The following is a 20,355-nucleotide window of genomic DNA, read 5'->3' as shown; positions in this document are numbered from 1 at the left end:
CATGTCATGATGGTCATGTTAAGGTCTGTCGCTCGTGTTCGCCATGCAATCATGCCATACAATACCAGTTTTGCAACATGCCATGTCAACGAAACCACCGCAAGAGCTGCAGGACAATTAAATGTAAATAATGGCATTCATGGCATACATGTCATGATTTTCATGTTAGGAATAGTCAAATATGTTCTTCGTGCAGTCATGTTATGCCATACCAAATTTGGCATTGATACCATTATCGAAACGGCCAGGAGAGCTAAAAGTCATAGATAGATAGATAGATAGATAGATAGATAGATAGATAGATAGATAGATAGATAGATAGATAGATAGATAGATAGATAGATAGATAGATAGATAGATAGATAGATAGATAGATAGATAGATAGATAGATAGATAGATAGATAGATAGATAGATAGATACGCATAAAGTCACCGAAGTTTGCTAAGGGATGTTTCGCATTTAAAACAATTCGTGAGAGTCCATGCAATATACGTGGTACATTTGTTGTAATTATTTTTAGCTTTATTTCTATGTGTCAGCTTTATAACCGCAACTTTTTGTTTATTAACCAAGCCAAGTAACATTTGCTTCAAGGCATAGAGTTTCATACAATAATACCTAGAGAAGAATCTGGTGCGGCAATCGTGTTTCCCCATAGGAATTATGGGAAGTACAGGCTTCGAATTGGATAGGGTTAGCTACTGAAATGTCTACAGATCTTTCGCTATAGTTTCAGTTTCGTTCTTCGCGGAACGCCGGTAGTGGGGTGCGGTAAAACAGGCCGAAGCAGTGCCTTTGTTGCTCGAAGGGGCTGACGACCGCTAGGTCTCCTGATTCTCTGCGACGTTGGAGCTTTGCGAGTCGCATTAGACAGTTTAAACGAAGCGTCGTCCACTCACCGCTGAGTCTAGATGTAGCGTCTCATGCCAGTTCAGGATGCCTCACGATTATGTTTTTCACGAGCGCGTCTTGCCTGAACTCGTTTTAAATCGACTGCAAAGCGATTACGAAGCTAAGTAGACGCACCGTCACTATCCGCTGACTCGACTTAACAACAAAACCAGAGGTTCGTTGGGGGCAGACCACTGGGACAGACGCACCTAGCGTCGCAGAAGACAAAACAATAAGTGTTTCTCACTTAATACTGTACTGTTATTTGCATAAAAAGATAATGTGCACTTTTGACAGAAAAATAAGCACGTTTCTTTTGAAGTGTTGTAAAAAATAATTTATTAAATCTCGATGCCAAATCCTGAACGCAATGGCAGAGCGATGCATACCCTGATGGTTAAATCCGTCCATGTTTCACTTCTACACCATGGTCCCAAAAACTTTTTGCAATAAAGTTTGCATACAAAAGGATGAAGCAACTTTTCTTTTAATGTTACTTCATATCAATTTGTTTTACATTCGAAAAAAAAGCGTCGCGAATCTCAAGAACGTTATCTATCCGAAGCAGATCCGAATCCTGTACTTCCCATCATTCCCATGCACGTACAAGCGCCGCTGAAGGAGCCCGCGTAGACACTAGCACCGGATTCCACTCTAGGTATCTTTGTTTGAAACTATATGCTTCTAAATGACGACGTTTCCAACAAACTGTGAGATATTCTTCACGCAAGCTTTAACTTATCTTAAATGAAACTGTAGTGTAAATACAAAGACTTAATGAAAGAGCAGCTCAATTTAGATTATAAAAACTAGAAATGGCAAATATTTGGATAACTCTTTATTTGTAGGCAGAAACACGCAAGAAACGTGCCGCTTAGCCTGCCCAATTAGCTCGGTTGTCGTTGGTCAGTAGGATTAGCAAAAACATTTGCAATTCGTGCCTTAAACTAATGAGTAAGGAAAATAACGAGCCGGATTGACGCCCGGTTCTACCGTACTCTCCATACGGTCGTAATTTTTGAGGGGGCACAGGTCGTCCCAAGGGCGCCCCGCCTACTTTTGCGGGGTGCTCGGGTTGTTGCGATCTGCCCCAAACAATAAACGAAAAGACAGAAAGGGTAAAGCCGCGTACGAATGTGTCTTTTTGGTAGCGAAGCTCCTTAAAGCGTTGGCTGTGCGTTCCGTCGTAATTGTATGTAGCCACCTCTCGTTAGTTCTGGAACCTGGAGTAGAGGGTGGTACTTTTACATATAACAAAACGCATATACGCTGAACAATGTAAATGGTACGATACTAGAGGACGTTACTTGTAGTATGATAATTATTAAAAATCGCAGCATATCCATGGAGGGAAGAATGGTGAGGGGGGCGAAGCTTCCATCAGTCGGTTCGTGCTTCCGGCCATCCATTTGTTTTTGCTTCCGTCCCTCTGTGTGTCCGTCCCCGCATTCGTACATGCTTCCGTCCATGCATCCATTCTTAAATCGGTGCGTCCGCCCATTCGTGCATACGTCCATGCGTCCGCCCGTCCTCCTGTTCATCCGTGCGTCCCCTCATGCAGCCATTCGTGCGTCCATCTGTGCATCCATTCGTCCGTCCATGTGTGCGTCTGTCCCTGCGCTCGTCCATGCGTTCATCCGTGAGTGCGTTCTTTCGCGCCTACGTCCATGCTTCTGTCCATCCATGCGTCCATGCCTCCATCCGTCCGATCTTTTGTGCGTCCTTCTATGCGTCCATCCGTGCGTCCATTCGTCCGTCCCTGCGTTCGTCCATGCGTCCATCCGTCCGTGCGTCTATCCGTCCATGCGTCCATCCGTCCATCCGTGCGTCCGTCCATTCCATCTGTCCGTCCTCTCGTGCGTCCATTCGTTCATGTGTCCGTACCTGCGTTCGTCCACGCGTACATCTGTCCGTCTGTGCGTCCGTCCGTCCATCCGTGTGTCAGACAGACAGACAGACAAACGACGGACGGACGCGTCCAGCAAATGATTTATGGTTTGTCGATAAAAAGTATGACACGCGCAAAGCGGCGGCAGCTAGTGCTCGAAGACGGAACCCCGATGGGCGAGCGCGCGAGGAAATAGGAATGACACGAAAACGTTGGCGATCGCGTGTTCGTCGGCGGCGACGTGAGCTAGGGGGCGCGGTGTAGTAAAATAAAAGCCGTTCTGGCACGCGCGCGCATTCAGAAGGTCGGTGAATAGACAAAGCTGCAGAGCGGCCTGCGCGCAAGTCGGCGGTGGCTCGCGCTCGAAGATGGAACCCCGATGTGCGAGTCCGCGAAGCAGAAGCGTGCCGTGAAGCTGCGCAGTGGCGCCTGCAAGATCCCGCCGTACGAGAACGGGAGGCCAAAGCGGCGAGGCAGCGGCGTGCGGACCCAGCTTCGCTCTACTCTCCACCATTCACCCCACGAATATGCTGTGATTTTTTTATTCTCCTCTTTTCTTTTCCTTCTTATCTCCTTTATTTACTTTACCCATCCCTGTGCACTACTGCTGAGGTGTCCTCCCCCTGAACAAAGTTGCGGGGTACACGTTTATTTTATTTTCCTATTCAACAATCACTTCTCCCACGTTCAGAAGGCAGTCGCGTCTGTCGTAAGTGTCGTATATCGCGTAATCTCCGTGTCCTCCGATTGCGAAGCTAGGAGCCACGTATGTTCTAGTTCATCTTTTATGAATTATATATTTTAAATGTGAAGCGTTTCTTAGCGAACTTCGCAACTTTGGGCGTATCTATCTATCTATCTATCTATCTATCTATCTATCTATCTATCTATCTATCTATCTATCCATCTGGCTAGCTAGCTAGCTAGCTAGTTGCCACCTATGACTTTTAGCTCTGCTACCCGTCTCGATAATGGTATCAATAACAAACTTGGTATGGCATAACATGACTGTACCACGAAAATAATTGATTAGTCATAACACGAAAATTATGACGTGTATGTCATGGATGTCATTATTTACATTTCATGGTCTTGCGGCTCATGAGGTAGTTCCGCTCACATGACATTTTGCAAAACTGGTATGGTATGACATCACTGCATAGCAAACACAAGTGACAGACGCTAACGCGGAAATCATTACATGCATGTGATGAGTTTCACGTTATGGCTGTACATGACTACACGCCACACTCATGATGCGCTAGCGGCCCTTTCTGTAGCTTCAAATATACCAAATTTGGTGTTACGTGACGTGAACGGGTGGAAATGTTGTAGGCCCGTGTGCTCAGATTCACATATTAATCCCACATATCAATCAATCAATCGTGACGTGAATGGACGACGAAGGTGAATGACACATCGAAACGTGATAATCATGGCATGAATGTCATGTTAAACATGACTACATATGCTACGCTCATAGCGTGCTCGCAGGCGTTTCGCTAGCTCTACATATAACAAATTTGGTATCAGGTGACGTCATTTGACGACGAAGGTAAATGACACGTCCAAACAAGATTATCATAATATACACGTCATGTAACACACGACTACCTGCTACACTCAGGGCATGCTCGTGGCTGTTTCGCTAGCTCCACATATAGAAAATTGGGTAATACGTGGCGTGAATGGACGACGAAGGTAAATGTCACGTCCAAAAAGAGAGAGAAACGAGAAAAATGGAAGGCAGGGAGGTTAACTAGATGCTAGTATCCGGTATGCTACCCTACACTGGGGTTGGGGAATAGGGGGTTGAAAGAGAAAGGGAGAGTTGAAAAATAAATAAGAGAAAAACACCGACCCACACGCACACACAAAATCAGTTTACTCAGAGGCGTTCCGACAGGCCAGTAGTTCGCAAGAAGCCCAGTAGCACTTGCACGGCTTTCTTCTGTGACGATGAGTCATGACGATCGCGCAGTATACTTTCTTTTGACAGCAGCTGGTCATCTAACCTGTTTAGTGCATTAGAAAGGTGTTGTCTTTCCAGGTTGTATTTCGGGCAGTCACACAGGATATGTCGAATGGTTTCTTCATCTCCGCAGTGTGCACAGTCGGCGGTGTCGGCCATACCTATGCGTCACGTCCAAATATGATATAATATTGATAGGCGTTTCATGTGAAACATGATTACATGCTACAGTCATAGCATGCTATCGGCCATTTTTTTTATCACCACACATACCAAATTTGGTTTAAGGTGACGTGAATGGACGACGAAGGCCATCTTGAGCATATAGCATCTGCTAAAACGAGACTATCTGTAGTTTATCTTGTTTTTGGATTTATTCTTTCTTATAGAATTTGTTGTTTTTGCGCATGGGCAAAGACAATTTATGTAACACAAGTACAATCCACGTGATTATTTCGTTGTCTAAAAAGAAACAAAATAAGCTTTTGTTTTGGCCTATGCATCTATAGTTAACTCCGTGGTCTTGTTAAATGCCTTCTGTTTTTCGACGGGTCTTTGTGTTCTCTCAAGATGTCTGTGTCATCTTTTCGACAAAGGACCTTCGACTTGATGTGTTGCAAATAAACTTGACTTGACTTGACACGCCCAAACATGATAATCATGACATGCGTGTCACGTAAATAATGACTACATGCTACGCTAATAACGTGCTCACGGCCATTTCGCCATTTCGCTAGCTTCACATATACAAAATTTGGTATTAGGGGCCGTGAACAGACGATGAAGGTAAATGACACTTCTAAACGTGATAATCATGGCATGGAATTCATTCGCGGAATAATTTACGTCCACCTCGCAACGCTGTGCTCATCCTAACGTGACATATGAACTTCCTCATTCGTGCTTCACATATCATCGATTCTCACAATTCGTGGGTTCTACCATTTTTTTATGACTCACCGATACCCACTCTGGTGGCGCGTTGTGTCCTCTCTACAATAGCAGCCTAGCGAAATTCGCGTGTTTGGCCATGGCTATTGAAGCTCGTCGCGTCTGCCTTCATGTCACCAAAGTGGCTGCACCGACACGCTACTGGTAAACTATTTAAGCTTCAACCAAGAAGTGCGCGAAGATGCGTAAACCGACGTTTCGAAGCTGAATTGGTTCTTTCCTCGGGGGGGGGGGGGGGCTACGTTGCAGCGGCGTCTTCAAAGAACTTGCGGGGCGGTTAATGACCCCCCCTCTTCCCTCTCTCGCCCGTTTTTCCGCGGAGCGCCGTCCGTGTGTATAGACCGGAGCAAGGGTTCCTAGAAAACAGTTGACGTTTTGGATGTTTCGGACCGTTCGCTGTATAAGCCACGACTCGAGTAGCAACCTTCTCGTCCAGTTAGTCTCGCTTTCAAGGATAGTTGTTGCGTCCAAATTTATCCGGTGGTCAAATGTTCCACTTCAGGGAAGGTGGTTCTAGTCTTGCTGACTAAGATATGTGAGGTTTAACGTCCCGAAACGACCATAAGAATATGAGAGACGCCGTAGTTGAGGGCTCCAAAAATTTTGACCACCCGGGGTCCTTTAACGTGCATCCCAATCTGACCACATGGGTCTACAGCATTTTCGCCTCCATCGAAAGTGCAGCCGCCCCAGCCGCGGGATTCAATCCCGGGACCTTCGGGTCAGCAGTCGTGTACCTTAGGCACTACACCACTACGGCGGGGGGACGGTTCTATTCTTCAGATGCAGGGAAATAAACGAGGGAAAAAAGATTTATTCTGACATGATGCAATTTATACCTCATTACGACGATTAACATGGTTTATGTGAAGTGGTCAAAATATATATTACTTAATAAATGTTGGGTAGTGCAAAATTTCATGAAATAGCGAAAGATGGGCGACTTTGCATCGGAGAGTTAATGATAAGTTATATTTCATTGAGGTTATACTGGCCGTGCGGTTGAACTTGGAGAGGATTTTGTACGTTCTACGTGTTCCTCGAAGACGTCTACTGAGCCAGATGGCATCTTTCGTCTCCCTAAAACAATCGTGCGAACCACCGTCACGCAAGTGAACGAGGTGCACGTTGCGTTGGAACAGGTGGATTTGAGACGTTGGATCACTACACTATAGTTCAAAAAGTACGTAAGTTGATGCCCAGGTTGCGCCATTTCGTGGTCTATGCTTTCTACACGGTCGAGAAGCAAATACGTTGTCTCGAGTTGATCCGATAGAAAAGACCCCTGAGACATTGACCGTCGGCGTGTGGAGGCGATCACAAAAGAAAATCAAAGCTCGTGCAGCGAGTCTGCCCCCGGCGCCTGGTGAAGAACGAGAGACAGAGCTTGAAGAAAAATGAGAAGCGAATTCATCCGGTGAGCTTGGGAAATGACGTCCGATCTGACATGAGATTTGGTTATCAAGATCGAAAAGCGTGAAAGCAGTGTCTAGGTGTCATATTGAAAAAACTACTAACAATCACACACACCACATAGAGGAATGTGGATATATGTGACACACATAACATGTAGCTTGTACCTCATGTTCGTAGAAAAGCGTATGTGAAGATCGTGTACCCTGTGTATGTACACGAATATACATAAATAGGTGAGTGTAGATATCTGTGTGCATGCGTTTGTACGTTCGTCTGCACGCATACACACACGCACACACACACACACACACACGCACGCACACACACACACACTCAAGTGCACGCACAGACACGCAGAAACATACACGCACACTGAAAGTTTTTTATGATAGAAATCAAGATATAAACACCAACAGAAGAAAATCTGTGTAAGGCCTGTCAAGAAATTTTTTTGGCAGCATATCGATTCCGTATGCCCACCACTGCATACTGGACGTCTTAAGTATTTCCCCCTATATCCCCATCATGTTGCTTAAGCACACAGCGGGTAACATGTCGGAATATTGAACGGTGGAATGACTTTCCCTATATAGAGGAAAGGCTAACCCTGAAATCCTCTTTAGGTATCCCCGGGCTTGTTTCCACGACCTGCATGCAGCTTTTCCGCTGCCTTCAATATTGGTTCCGTACTGTGCGCTGACTAGCGCGATTCGATATGCGTCTCTCTTTCCTTACAGCGGCGGCACTCCGAGGCATATACGTACTACACCTTGTCGTTGACAAGCGCCCATGCCCGCCCCGCTCACTGGCCATCGCCGACGGGGCTTTCACTCGGGCACGTCGTAAACACGCGGGTTCCCTCTCGCACAAAAGCAAAATCGAAGGGCCACTACGTGGACACCCCCCCCCCCCCCCCCTTCATGCGCGGCTAGATTTCGAAGGAGCGTGGAAGGGGGCTCATAGAGATGGGAGCGTAGTATATATAGCGTAGCATGGACAGCGTCCATGGCGGCTGTCTGCATTGTTCTCCTTAGCGTAATTCGTATAATATCTGGACCCTTTCATCGCCCGTTCAACTCCCCAGATATCGCCGTCCCCCTCCACTCATCCCGCCTTTTCTCCTAGTTTCTATGGTTTCTTTCCCACCTTCCCATCCCTAGCCCCTTTCTCTCCCGGCTCACTCGTGTGCTGGCTTCCACAGGCGTGTTCTTACGCCTTTGCTCCATTCGACTGCTCCCTGTCTTATCTTCTGAGCTTCATTTATTTTTCCATTTTTATCGTCTTTGTCGTTTATGTTAGTTCTTCGGCTAAGACCGAAGCGCAGGCTTGCGTGGGTAGATTTCATTTCACATTCTTCATGATTCAACGTACGTAGTTTTTTATGTAGTTCCTAGGTTTCACTTTTTTCTTCGCCTTTTACCAGCTTCGAGCGGTGCCTTCGTCAGCCTCCTCTCCACCCGGTCGGTCGTTCAAGCACGCCGGGTAAATTGAGAAGAAGGGAAGGGTAAAGAGAGGAAGGTTCCTTATCCGACTCGCATGCGAGCAGAGGGCGGGAGACGCGGCTCAAATGGGTTATGAGCTTCTATGAATGGGATTCCATTTTCTTTTCTCGCTTCACTCTTTCCTCCTTTCGTCGTTATTCGGGAATCGCTTTTCACCGGGTGTTGTTTCTTTTCGGTTGGTCGTGTGAAGTTCCGTTTATTCCCCGCCGTTTGGATGTGTGTGATTGCATGCGTGGAGATTTCAATCGCCCCTTCAGGCCGCCTTGTTCCTTTGGCGCCTACCGGTATTGACCCGGCGACCCCACCCCTTGTTCGGCCCATGCCGGACTGCCTCTCGTTGCATGCGGAAGGAAATAGAAAAGGTGATCGGTACATGCTGCAAACACCCAGTGTACGCTTGCGTAGTTTTGCGTGTTCCGAGTATAAGCATATAAAGAGCGCGAGAGCTTTTTTCTGCTTTAAAACAGTACGTATGCCACAGCTGATACGTGGGCTAGCACAAATTGTGAGTGGATTGCCAAATGACAAGTGAATTTTTTTCCTAACATCTAACCGCAGTTAACAGTGTATAGGGACGGGGGGGGGGGGGAGGCGTTAATTGTTTTGAGGCAAGGCTATCGCAAAATGTAACAGGAAAATGTCAGAATGTTGTGAGAACGTAGGGTATTATTGTTTATGACTTCAAGGTTACACTTCTTCTACTTCTATGTTGCTTGTTGAAGATATCTCAAGTTCGCTTCATGAGTTACATACATTCAAAAGGAATGATCTATTGATATTAAAAACTTGTTTTAGAAGATGCCCCGATCAAATAAAAGAATATGTAGCACCACAAAAACTAGATGTCTTTGTTTAACTGACGCGATGCACCAGTTTACGTGTACGCGAACGCAGAAGTTTGGCAAGTGAAAACCTGAGAATTAAGATAAGGATATTTCAAGTGCGAGTTACTGTAGGTCACCGGGCTGTCGGACGCTGTCGTGTGCTGTCGTCGTGGCAGCACGCACCACTCCATGGGTAGCGTACCGAGCGCATACTCATGCCAAGAATTCTTCTTCATCCTGGTTTTCCACCGCTATCATGATGACGATTTATCATCGTCAGCACACATAAAAAAGTTGTGCGCTTGGCGTAATGCCCGCAAAACCATGCGTAAGAAAAAAGAAAAGAGGTGGGGGGAGCAGGCAAGTGTGAAATAGAAAGAAAGGGAAAGAATAGAAAAAAACAAAAAGAAATGGAAATAAACATGTTAAAAGAGAGGAACAAATCAATAGAAATTAAGAGAGCCCAGAAAAGAACAGATAGAAGAGAGAAGAAGGAGAAAGGAATAAAGGAGAAAAATAAAGAGAAAACAAAAAAAGGAACCGTAGCTATCCAGCTGCGCACTTCTTTGAAGCTTGCCACCACCAGTGAGAAGCTTCCTTAAGTTTATTTTTTCTTGAAAAAGTTACCTATTTGCATTATTTCTGGTACAGATGAGGCATGCGGGATTTGCCGATATACTTATTGTCGTTGCGCCCAACGAACAAGTCGGAGAACACAGGCTTCGGTCCGAATGACATCGCTTGCCATCTCTTCTACAGAGGCTGTGTTTGCTGAAATGTGTGAGCAAGTTTCTAGTTTACAAAAAATGTTTGATGTCTGAGGGCATTTCGACTGACCAGCCTTTACAATGCAGAAAACTATGGGTGTGTACACGTTGGCATGAGCGTATACGCGCGTTATTGTGTGTATGAAGCCTCCCCCCCCCCTTCATACACACAATAACACAATATGTGATCACAGTCAATTATACTTGAAATGGGCTTTGCGTATCTCTTGGAGCCTTGTAGTGAGATAGTCCAGCAGTTGAACCAAAAGCCCTAAGGATTAGCTATAAACTGTAAACGCTTTAAACGCAGTAAAAGTGGCGCTTTTGAGACGCTCTAAACAAAACGCTTCACCAATAGGAAGGGTAGTAATAAAAATTTTAGGAAGTCACGCAGTTTGTAGCAGTGACGTGAAAAAGCTCTCAGTGGAAACAGAAGACCGCCTTAGGCCGAGCCAGGACGCTACACTCCCAACAAAAAACACTGTCAAGACGCGCCCTTAGCATTAAATTCATTAGCACACATAAAATTTCCCTATGCACCTATTCTTACGCAGTAAGACTATATATTTCGTGGTTTCTGTTAAAGCAAGCATTTTTTTTGCCAAACTTTACGTATTTCCTCGGTGGTACCTCTAGGAGCACTAATGTATAGATCTTCACCAAGCTTACTTATTACACTCATACCCGACAATATAGGACTAAGGTAAATCTAAGTATCCTTGACATAAAAATATTTTGAGCATGACCTATAGTCAATATACATGAAAACCTACGGCGGTGTCCAGAGAAAACAGACGGGACATTTGATACATCAACCATCGGGCAGTTCGTCATGTCATAAGATGGTGTTTCCAAAGGGGAATTTCTCTCACCTATTATGATGTGACGTAACGTCAAAACTCAATTTAGAGTGCATACATCAGTATTATCGAAACGGGTGTTCACTTTGCGGAGTGATGAAGTAAATGCCATGCGTAACTTTCACATTGTGTATTCCTTCGAGGACGAGCAACGCATGAATATAGTTTGCTGAATCACAACAAAAATATGTTATGCTTATTAGACATGTTATAACATTGAATTCGACACTGCAACCACAAATAGTGTCAACCGGACATAACGCCAGTGTTATAGCAGTAAATATGCAATATTTATTGTTTTGTTGTCAAATTTGATTGCCAGCACTGCAGCCACAATATACCTTACACTGACAACACCTCCTGCATTGGGTCTTTTTCCAAAGCAGCTTCTAGACCTGGGGTGGCTTTGTGGTAGAATATCTGACTGCCAAGCAAAATTCTGGGGTTGTATTTCCGCTGATACCCTGATTTTTATTCTTTGCATTCATCGGATGAACGCTGTGGTTAACTTAATGCTCTAGTATTTAAATTACCAATATGATTTCTCTCCGTTTCGGTGTAGATATTCACTGTCGATCACCGTTGGCTACTCAACATACGCATCGCCTCTTCCTTACCCTATATTTCACCCTTCATCACATTTTTTTCTGCCTTTCCCCATCGCACTGTGTAGACCAGCAGGCTATAGCGCCAGCTCAGTCCTCCCTCTCTGCCTTCGAATAAATTATCAGCCACCCTATCTCTATCACCCGTGGCGCATAGCACCCTGTACCATACGGGTATGTGGCACACGTGTCTAGAGGAAAGGTTTCATGACGTGCGCGACAACATATTGCCACCAGTGATGAACGAGCCGCTGTGGCTCATACCCGTTTTGGGCTGCGAAAAGGAAGAGAACATTTTCGTTGCTCGGGTTCAGGTGAACTCCTGGCTGCAGGTCTTGTTTCGGGCGAACTGCGACAGCTTCAGGCAGTGGGATCCTATCAACCTGTGTCAGTCCTCGCGGATGTAATCAGACAAGAAGTCCGGCAGGCCGTCACACCCCTGACCCCAATCGCACCATTGATTCCCGAGGCCCCAGTCCTGACATACGCGGCGGCATCGCGATCCCCTGCGCCACCGGCTACAGATCTTGCTATGCGGCCCAGGTACCAGGCTATGCAGTCCTTCCACGCCACTGCTTCGAGCCCGCCCCTCGGCTCAAGGTTTCTGAGCACACCCACCTATCTTCCGTCTATCTCAAGACAAATTGGTAGCAAGGCAAGCACGTGGCCGTTCAGAAAAGCTTCTTCGTCGCTACTTCGGCCCTTACAAGGTCATATGACGTCTCAGCGACGTCACATACGAGGTTCTCCCAGAAGGCACTTCGAGACGTTCCTGTTTCACCCCGCGAACTGAAGTCGTTCACGTTTCACGGCCCAAACCATATATTTCGCGCTGTGAATCGCCAGTGAGTGACTGACTTTAATCGTCTCTCCCTTACATTCTTTCCTATTTTTCTTATTTCTCATTTAAATCTTGACTCCACAACCAACTATGTTATTCCGCCTTACGCCATTCATTTTGCTTGCATGGTAATTTTCATCTCATTTTCTTTTTTTTTTTTGCCTTCATGTACAGCATCGAGACGATGCTTCTTGGGAGAGGGGGTCATGCCACCATTGATGAACGAGCCGCTGTGGCTCATACCCGTTTTGGGCTGCGAAGAGGAAGAGAACATTTTTGTTGCTCGGGTTCAGGTGAACTCCTGGCTGCAGGTCTTGTTTTGCTCGCGACAATATTCACGTTATGTAATGACCAGTCTGTCATGTTCGTCGAGCTCTGTTACCCTGCCATAGTGGTTTAGTCTACTCCAAGTTAAGAAAGTGATCACGAAAGAGCTTGCACGCAGGTGTCTAGATAAATAGATACATAGATGAAAACAGTCCAACTGCTTCTGGTCCATTGAGAATTGCTTTTCACATAAAAAGTACCGGGCACACATCTTCAACGTCTCCGTGAACTTCATTGCTTGCGTGATATTGACGCAAAGGGTCACGTGTGGGGCCCACAATGATAGATTCAAAACGGGTTGACTCTTGAAGCCTGCGGGACACAATGCATCCTCATTTACCTTTTCATCTTACAAGATCTTGACTGAGAAACTTTCGTTCCTTATAATATTCGTTTAATACAAATCGTTTACTGAGAGTATGATGCGATCCAAATACTCACTTTGCTATGTCACTTCACTATCCACTATCATCATTCATCACTCTTTCGCTCCTCTGGCCTGCTGCTCTTGCCAGTGTATACCAAAGCGAACTAGCTAAGGCCAACATCTCTGCCATTCTGTGAATAAATTCTCTCTCTGTCTGCATAGGTGTGCATATATACATCACAACCTATTTCGTGGGCATAATCATATGTTCGAAAACTGTCAAACAGTCTATATAAACCCTAAATATGCAACGCGACCGCACGAAATTGGGAGGTAAAAAACCTGAAGGACCCTCGAGCTTCGCCTTCGAAAGTAGCTAACGAGAGCGTAATCGGGCCGGGTCCACACCATCTTCTCCATGGCCAGCCTGGCTTCGGTTTTCCGTCCATGCTTCAACCATGCCGGAAGGAAACGAACGCGTGTGCGCGTGATTTTCGCCATTTCAGACCATCCTGTAGAATTCCTACTGCAAGTACTATTGTTAAGTGCCCGCTGTGCCATACTTCCTCCTTTTGCGAATCAGTGAAGGGCGCACTACACGTCCGTAAGGCAACACGAGAACATGCACAGCTGCTCGCTTTGTTTGCAGCTGATGATGATTATATATGTCGGAGCGCTGTGTAACGAGTGTGCCTTTAAAATACTCACCCGTTACGCAAGTCACATGTTTTCACGCCTAGCGCGATATTAAGCTTCTGATTGGCAACAATACATGCATCAAGGAGGCTCTTTTCACAACACAATGCAATATAGTGTCTTTTTTTTTCTCCGAAGCAGTTTCAAGCAATAACGTGTGTGTTAGCTAGAACACCTGTTTGCCATGCAGACAGGCAGGGTTTGATTCTGGCTCGAATTACTGATTTTTATTTTTTAATTTACTTGCATCTTTTTAGATTTTTGGATCAGAGACAAGATATGATGATTGTCCACTCACAACCAACGACACGAACACCAACGCCGACACCCGAATATCTGTGAAACGAGCTTCTTAGCGTGATCACTTTAAAAAAATATCAATGAAGGTCGCTCTTTATATTGAATTTGTATTTCCCAAAACGTTGTGGCCTGAGGAATACAGTTTCCGCAAGCAGCACACATTAAACTGATACGCTTCACATTTTCTTGCGATATTGTTGTGCAGTAAAATGTGATGTTTTTAACATATGCAAATGTGTGTGAAGTGATACGTAGAACCGACATTCCGCATGTTTAACAAGAGTTCATTTTATGTGTGCAAATTTAGCACGGAGGAAGCTATATAAACTATTCCAACACAACAAAAAAGGAGTCAATCGTCCATGAGACACAAACACACACACACAAAAAAAAACAAGGGAGCACCGTAATGTATTTAGATCGGTGCCTCGTGTGACACGCTCCTGGCTCCCGGATGAAAACAAATCGAGCGAGTTGAATTAGTCAATGCGAGTGAGGAAAAAGACACGACGCCTGGAGTTCATTATACCTTTTTCCAATATACACTAGTACATTATATAAAAAAGCGAGGAAATAAAACTAACAAGAGAAGAACAACGCGTGATGTTCTCGGAAACACGGTACGGACGGGGGGTAAAGGAGAAAAAAAAAGTCATTTATATCTCGGCTGCTGCTTTCCGAACAAGCCAAGCGCAGCCAAGCGCAGCCGATGCTAAGGTATGAGCCGAGAGGTTGGGTCTCGCCGCAGTCGTAGCTACCCCTCCATTTTGCTCTTTCTAAATATAAATATCGAGCGAGAAATTAAAACAAATTACAGACACGCATGAGCATCACAAAAACTGGAAAGAATAACGTCGAAGTTTTATTTCGTTCACTAGTCTACTTTCTTTTGTTTGCTGAATCGTCTGGATCGTCTGTAGTCACATTTTGCGAGCAGCTAAATTATTGTGAAGTGAGTAGGAGTCGCTTTGAGTAATAAGCAACCAGAATAAAACGGGATGGTACAGGGGAAAAGAAAGCAAAACAAAAAGGCCCGGGGTGGCACTTTGCGAGTGTAAGGGGAAGAATGGCAAAAAAATAATAATAAAGAAGTTTCTGTGAGAGCTTTCTTCACCGACTGTTCCTTAGATAAGAATAGAAAGCTATAATTTGGGTAGACCCTTTTATTCTTGATTATTGAACGATGAACCGAATTCAATCATTTCATCCTGTTTGGCGAGGAGTTGTAATTCAACTCCTTGTTTCTTTCATCCCAGTGGAAGGGTCATTTTGTTAAGTGAGTCGTGCCTACGTGCTCTGTGGAAGTAAACAGGCTTGCAGCGTTTGTGAGTGTTTGAACCGTAAGCTGCTTTTAAATTCCAGCAGCCAGGCGGGTGCAAAAGTTTTCCCGCGTGGAATGTTTTAATAAACATTTGTTATGATACTCATTATGAAAAAGAATCAAAGAAATAGCTGATTATTGTTCACTGCATCAGAAATTACTCGGTACAATTCCCGATGCAGACTTATTATTGCGGCATGTATTCACCGGGAATAGGTACGATTACGAAAATGGAGGTGTGAAGTTAGAAGTCAGATTTAAAAAACAGTCTGGGTCCTTGCATTCAAACATCAAAGTAAAACAAACAAATAATTCATTTATAACAATGATAGCTATAACGGTTCATGGAATTGGGCAATGACAGCCCTCAATTATGCTCTTAATCGCCCTGATTAGCGACCGTCGTCGTGGGACATTGAAGTACGTTATCGATATTAGGTAAAAAGGCTATGCATTGATTTGGAGCCAGTTCACATAGAAAGGTAATGATCACTTATTAAAACTTTTTTTTTTGCTGGTTTGGTGCTGCGATGTACAGATTGGAGTTCCCCGACGATGACATCGTATGATTCTTGCAGACAAAATTATAGATTCATTTATATTTACTTTCAGTCAGTATCTTTGAAAGAGAAAAACATCAAAAGAGCATTTCGCTCGGAATCAGGCCGCTATAGCGGGAAGTTAAGCTAGCAGAGAAAGAAGGGCCAAAGTAGGATCTAGTTGGTTGTAAATGGTTGACACTCATCTACCATGTACAACATGGTTGACAAGTGTCATTTTAGGAGTGTCATCAGCTGCAAGTGACAACCCTGTACAATGTGGTTCCCGGTTGTTTGCGCTCGTGTGTGCCCTGCCTGTGCCCCTCTATTTTTTTCCCGTGTGCTATTCAGCGCGTCTCGAGGGTCTACTAGGAGAGAGGCTGAATGCACGAGATATCGGTGATAAGAATTGTGTGCTTGCCTCCTTCAACATAGAGGCACCATATGGCGCCACCTGTGAAGCCTCCCGTGTTTACTGCTGTACTGCTGCGGCCATCCGGTATAACTCAAGCATTAATAAATCGGTGGTCAAACGAAAGCTTTCATCTCTAAAGTAACGCTTACCTTGACTTAGGTAGTCACGCCAATTTATGCACAGTTAAGGAGGAGGAGAAGAAAAACGGAAGGACAGGAAGGTTTGTTAGCTTTCAGGCTGGTTTCACACCCGGTGCTGGAGAAAGGGGCAATGAGTCTGACAGATATGAGCGAAACAAGAATACACGCGTTTAGCTAAAACATAATCTGTAGTAATTGCTTCGAAAACTTTTATCCAGTCCAGTACAAAACGAGACTTCTTTTGGAATACAGTATTAACATTGTAACTACCTGCTTGACTAGAACCTCTTGCGATTCGTGGTATACTCGACGATAACTTTTCCTGAAAACGCTCAGAAAGCAAGAGTACCGAAACGCATGCCTGCATTCGCGCCAAAAAGAAAAAAAGAAAAAAAACTTTGCTTAGGGGAACTCACAATTTTCTCATTTGTCTTGTCTAAAATAAACGCGGCTTGATTCATTATGAAACTTGAATACTAGCGTTAAGTCGTCGGCAAAATATAGTTGCTGTTCGCTATGCATCATTCTTTTAGTTTTCATTTTTTGGACAGCACCACCTTTCCAGCACACCTGTTTTTCAAAGTGAACATGGCATCCGTGACGTAGTGGGTCACTGTGCGGCCACAAGGGTGCTGTTAAGTTCGATCAGAAAAAATATACTTGTCACATGACACTAAAATATACACTGAACCATCGATATGTCTCTGCCATTCACATTCGCGTGTATGTGATTTTCTGAACGCGTGAACAATGCCAGCAAGCGAAACCGAAATCATCCCCGATCTGCCGTACTACTTGTGGATTAACAGGAATGTGCGGAAGCAGCGCTTCCGTAGCCAATGTGGAGATAAGTTGTCACCGGGTGTTGCTATATTTAACGCCTCCTGAAAAATTATGCCAGGAACGTGAGCTGCGACTGCGCTGACCTGCCCTCTGATTTTACCCTCCTCCTTCGGTACGAAGGCGAGTGCCTCCGACGGCCGCCCCCTGCGAACACAGCAGTGCTCTCACAGTTACCTCCAAGCAGCCGTGATGTCACGTGACAGAGTGGAACGGTTATTTCACGTGGCTGAGCGATACGGAGGCGAGTGGTCTCACGCGGCGGCCGGTCGCAACACAAGGCAGGAGGCATGGCCTCCGAGATTGCGTGCTGGCAGGAGGCAACCAAATGAAAAGAGAGCGGCGTTCCAGGCATAGTTTTCCTAGGGGGAGTTGCTATAATACGTGCGTTCGCACAGGCGTGCGCGTGTGTGCATGGGTCATGTTTGTGTGCATGTTTAATGTTCACAGCTGTTTCAGTAACGTTATACAAGCCTCGTAGCATAGCCCAGATCTGTTGTGGAGTATCAGTATAGGCACAACCAAGATATATCTGTATGTTAGGCTACGTGCATTTTTAAAACCACTAAATGCATTAGTCCTTGTGCCCTTCGCGTATAGTGCACCACAGGGGTTAGCTGGATATATTTCACAATGAAAAATACACGAATAAACTAAGAAAGAGTTAATGCGAGTTGTTTACAATTTTGTGGCATGTCTGTGTAACTGAATACAGTAGATACGTAAATGCAACTTTGATATTGCCGTGAAGAACACCGAGCACTTGTGAGTCTTCCTGTTCCCTGAATAGAAAGCTCCTTCAATCGTTATTCTTACCTTTAAACAAATTTATTATTACACCGTCGAACAAGATGGTGGGCACGTTCACGTGTTTCGTGGCTTTGACGCACTGGAGGAACCCGTATGAATTCGCGCATTACTAGTCTTTCGCCTATAGTTGAAAACAAAATAACAATGCAGCCTCTGAAGTGCGGTACGAATCAAAGGGCGTGTTTCGAAAATGCATATTTCCTGTTCCTTGTAACTGTCGTCTACGCACTTTCAGGCAACACTGCCTAGGAATTGTAATAAATGGCACTGGTTGGTTCCTCCCTCTCATCTGCCACTAAGCACGCGTCGTTTTTGTTTTTGTTGTTAATTCATTTACATATTTGGAACAAATTCACCAGTATAGTATATTTTTGTACGAAGCACGCAACCGTTACTTTCCTTTCTATTCAGAGAATAAAGCATTGAAAACAACTATGGCACAGCTGTATAGATACCAGGTGTACGTGTTGCCTATGTTACAGCTAAGTATATTATATTTGAGATTTGCTACGGCTCCCCAACTGCTCGCTTTTGTGAATGGCATAATAGGTTTCATATTTGACTTTAGTGGAGACTGCTTCACTTTAAATCTTCAAGGTGACTCCTGCCTAAAAAAAAACTACCAGTTTCGTTTACAAATGCAAGCGTTGGGCGAGAGAGAGAGAATTATTTTAATGGAAGCTGGAGAGGTTTGCCTAGTTTCTCACCTGACAGGCTACTCTAGTTTCCGGGTGATGACATTAATATATGCAATGATAAACACACAACACATACACGCACAACACGCATAACATACACGCATAACAGTCACATAACACATAAAGTCTCTCACACGCACTGCACAATTTACAACGTTTCGTTCAAGCCTGTGGCCCGTAAGAACGTCAGTAGCGCTTTTGTAGAGTCTAACGCACAGGAGGTGTCCTGCCATGAACCTAGAATATTTTTTAACTCCAAATTTGTGTCCTGTTGCATTTTCAAGCCCATCTTCAGAGACTGTCTCTCTGATGCGTATTTTGTACACTCACAGAGGACGTGATTGATGTCTTCAACGACGTTACATTGGGCACACAATGATGAGTCGGACAGTCCAATTTTGTTCCTGAAGTAGTTCGTATATGCAACGTTTATTCGGATGCGGTGTAAACATGTTTCATCTTGCCTGTTCAGATTTCGCGGCATCCTGAAGTCACACGATAGATCAATCTTGTACAGAGGCCCATATTATTGGCTAGGGTCTGTCCAGAGGGATCGTTGGAGGCGCCAGGCGTGTGCCGACACTGGCGTTGCTGCATCTCGCCTCGAGAAAGGTATCTTGCCCCGCCGCGATGGCCTAGTGGCTAAGGTACTCGGCTGTTGACCCGCAGGTCGTGGGATCGAATCCCGGCTGCGGCGGCTGCATTTCCGATTTAGGCGGAAATGTTGTAGGCCCGTGTGCTTAGATTTGAGTGCACGTTAAAGAACCCCAGGTGGTCGAAATTTCCGGAGCCCTCCACTACGGCGTCTCTCATTATCATATGTGCGCGCACTTGTTGTTTTGCCCGGCACACTTTCCCGGCGCAGGGAGCTTCGACGGTGACGACGGAGTGCGGCCTAAGGAGCTACTCTCATAAAAGGACTTTGAGGATGCGATGCCAAATCGGGCCGCGTTCGCATCACCTTTTCTTGCGCTTTGGTTTTCAGTGAATGCCTGAAACGTGCCGTAAGAAAACAAACGACTGTGCACGTAACATTGACCATTTAAAAGTACCGTACAACATCCATAAATCATATTGTTGCAAATCAGCTAAGAGCCCATTGCGCGCGCGTAGGGCAACACGCGAACCTTCGCAGCTGTCCACATTGTAGATGTTCTTGCTGCTGATGGGGTGATCAAGTATGTCAGTGCGCTTTGTAACGAATAGACCTTTAAAACGCCTAATCGTTGCACATTTCACGTGTTTTGATGCCTGGCGTGATTCTACGCTTCTGTTACGGAATATTGCATGCGCTAAGGCAGGTGCGTAGCCAGAAGTATTTTTCGGGGAAGGGGGGGGGGGGGGAGCACCTTCTTCTTTCAGGAGAATCGCCTCCTTGAAATG

General features: G+C 45.1%; 1 non-coding gene across 1 annotated transcript; it reads left to right on the top strand.

Moving 5' to 3' along the window:
- The first annotated feature begins 1,830 nt into the window (after positions 1-1,830).
- LOC119173028 (U12 minor spliceosomal RNA) lies at positions 1,831-1,985 on the top strand. The gene has a single exon (XR_005109983.2). It is a non-coding gene; the product is annotated as a U12 minor spliceosomal RNA (small nuclear RNA).
- The last annotated feature ends 18,370 nt before the right edge of the window (positions 1,986-20,355 follow it).

The sequence above is a fragment of the Rhipicephalus microplus genome, chromosome 4, assembly GCF_043290135.1.
Source record: "Rhipicephalus microplus isolate Deutch F79 chromosome 4, USDA_Rmic, whole genome shotgun sequence".
Lineage (NCBI taxonomy): Eukaryota > Metazoa > Arthropoda > Arachnida > Ixodida > Ixodidae > Rhipicephalus > Rhipicephalus microplus.
The sequence above is the reverse complement of the archived record's forward strand: the minus strand, read 5'-3'. Positions and strand labels throughout refer to the sequence as shown.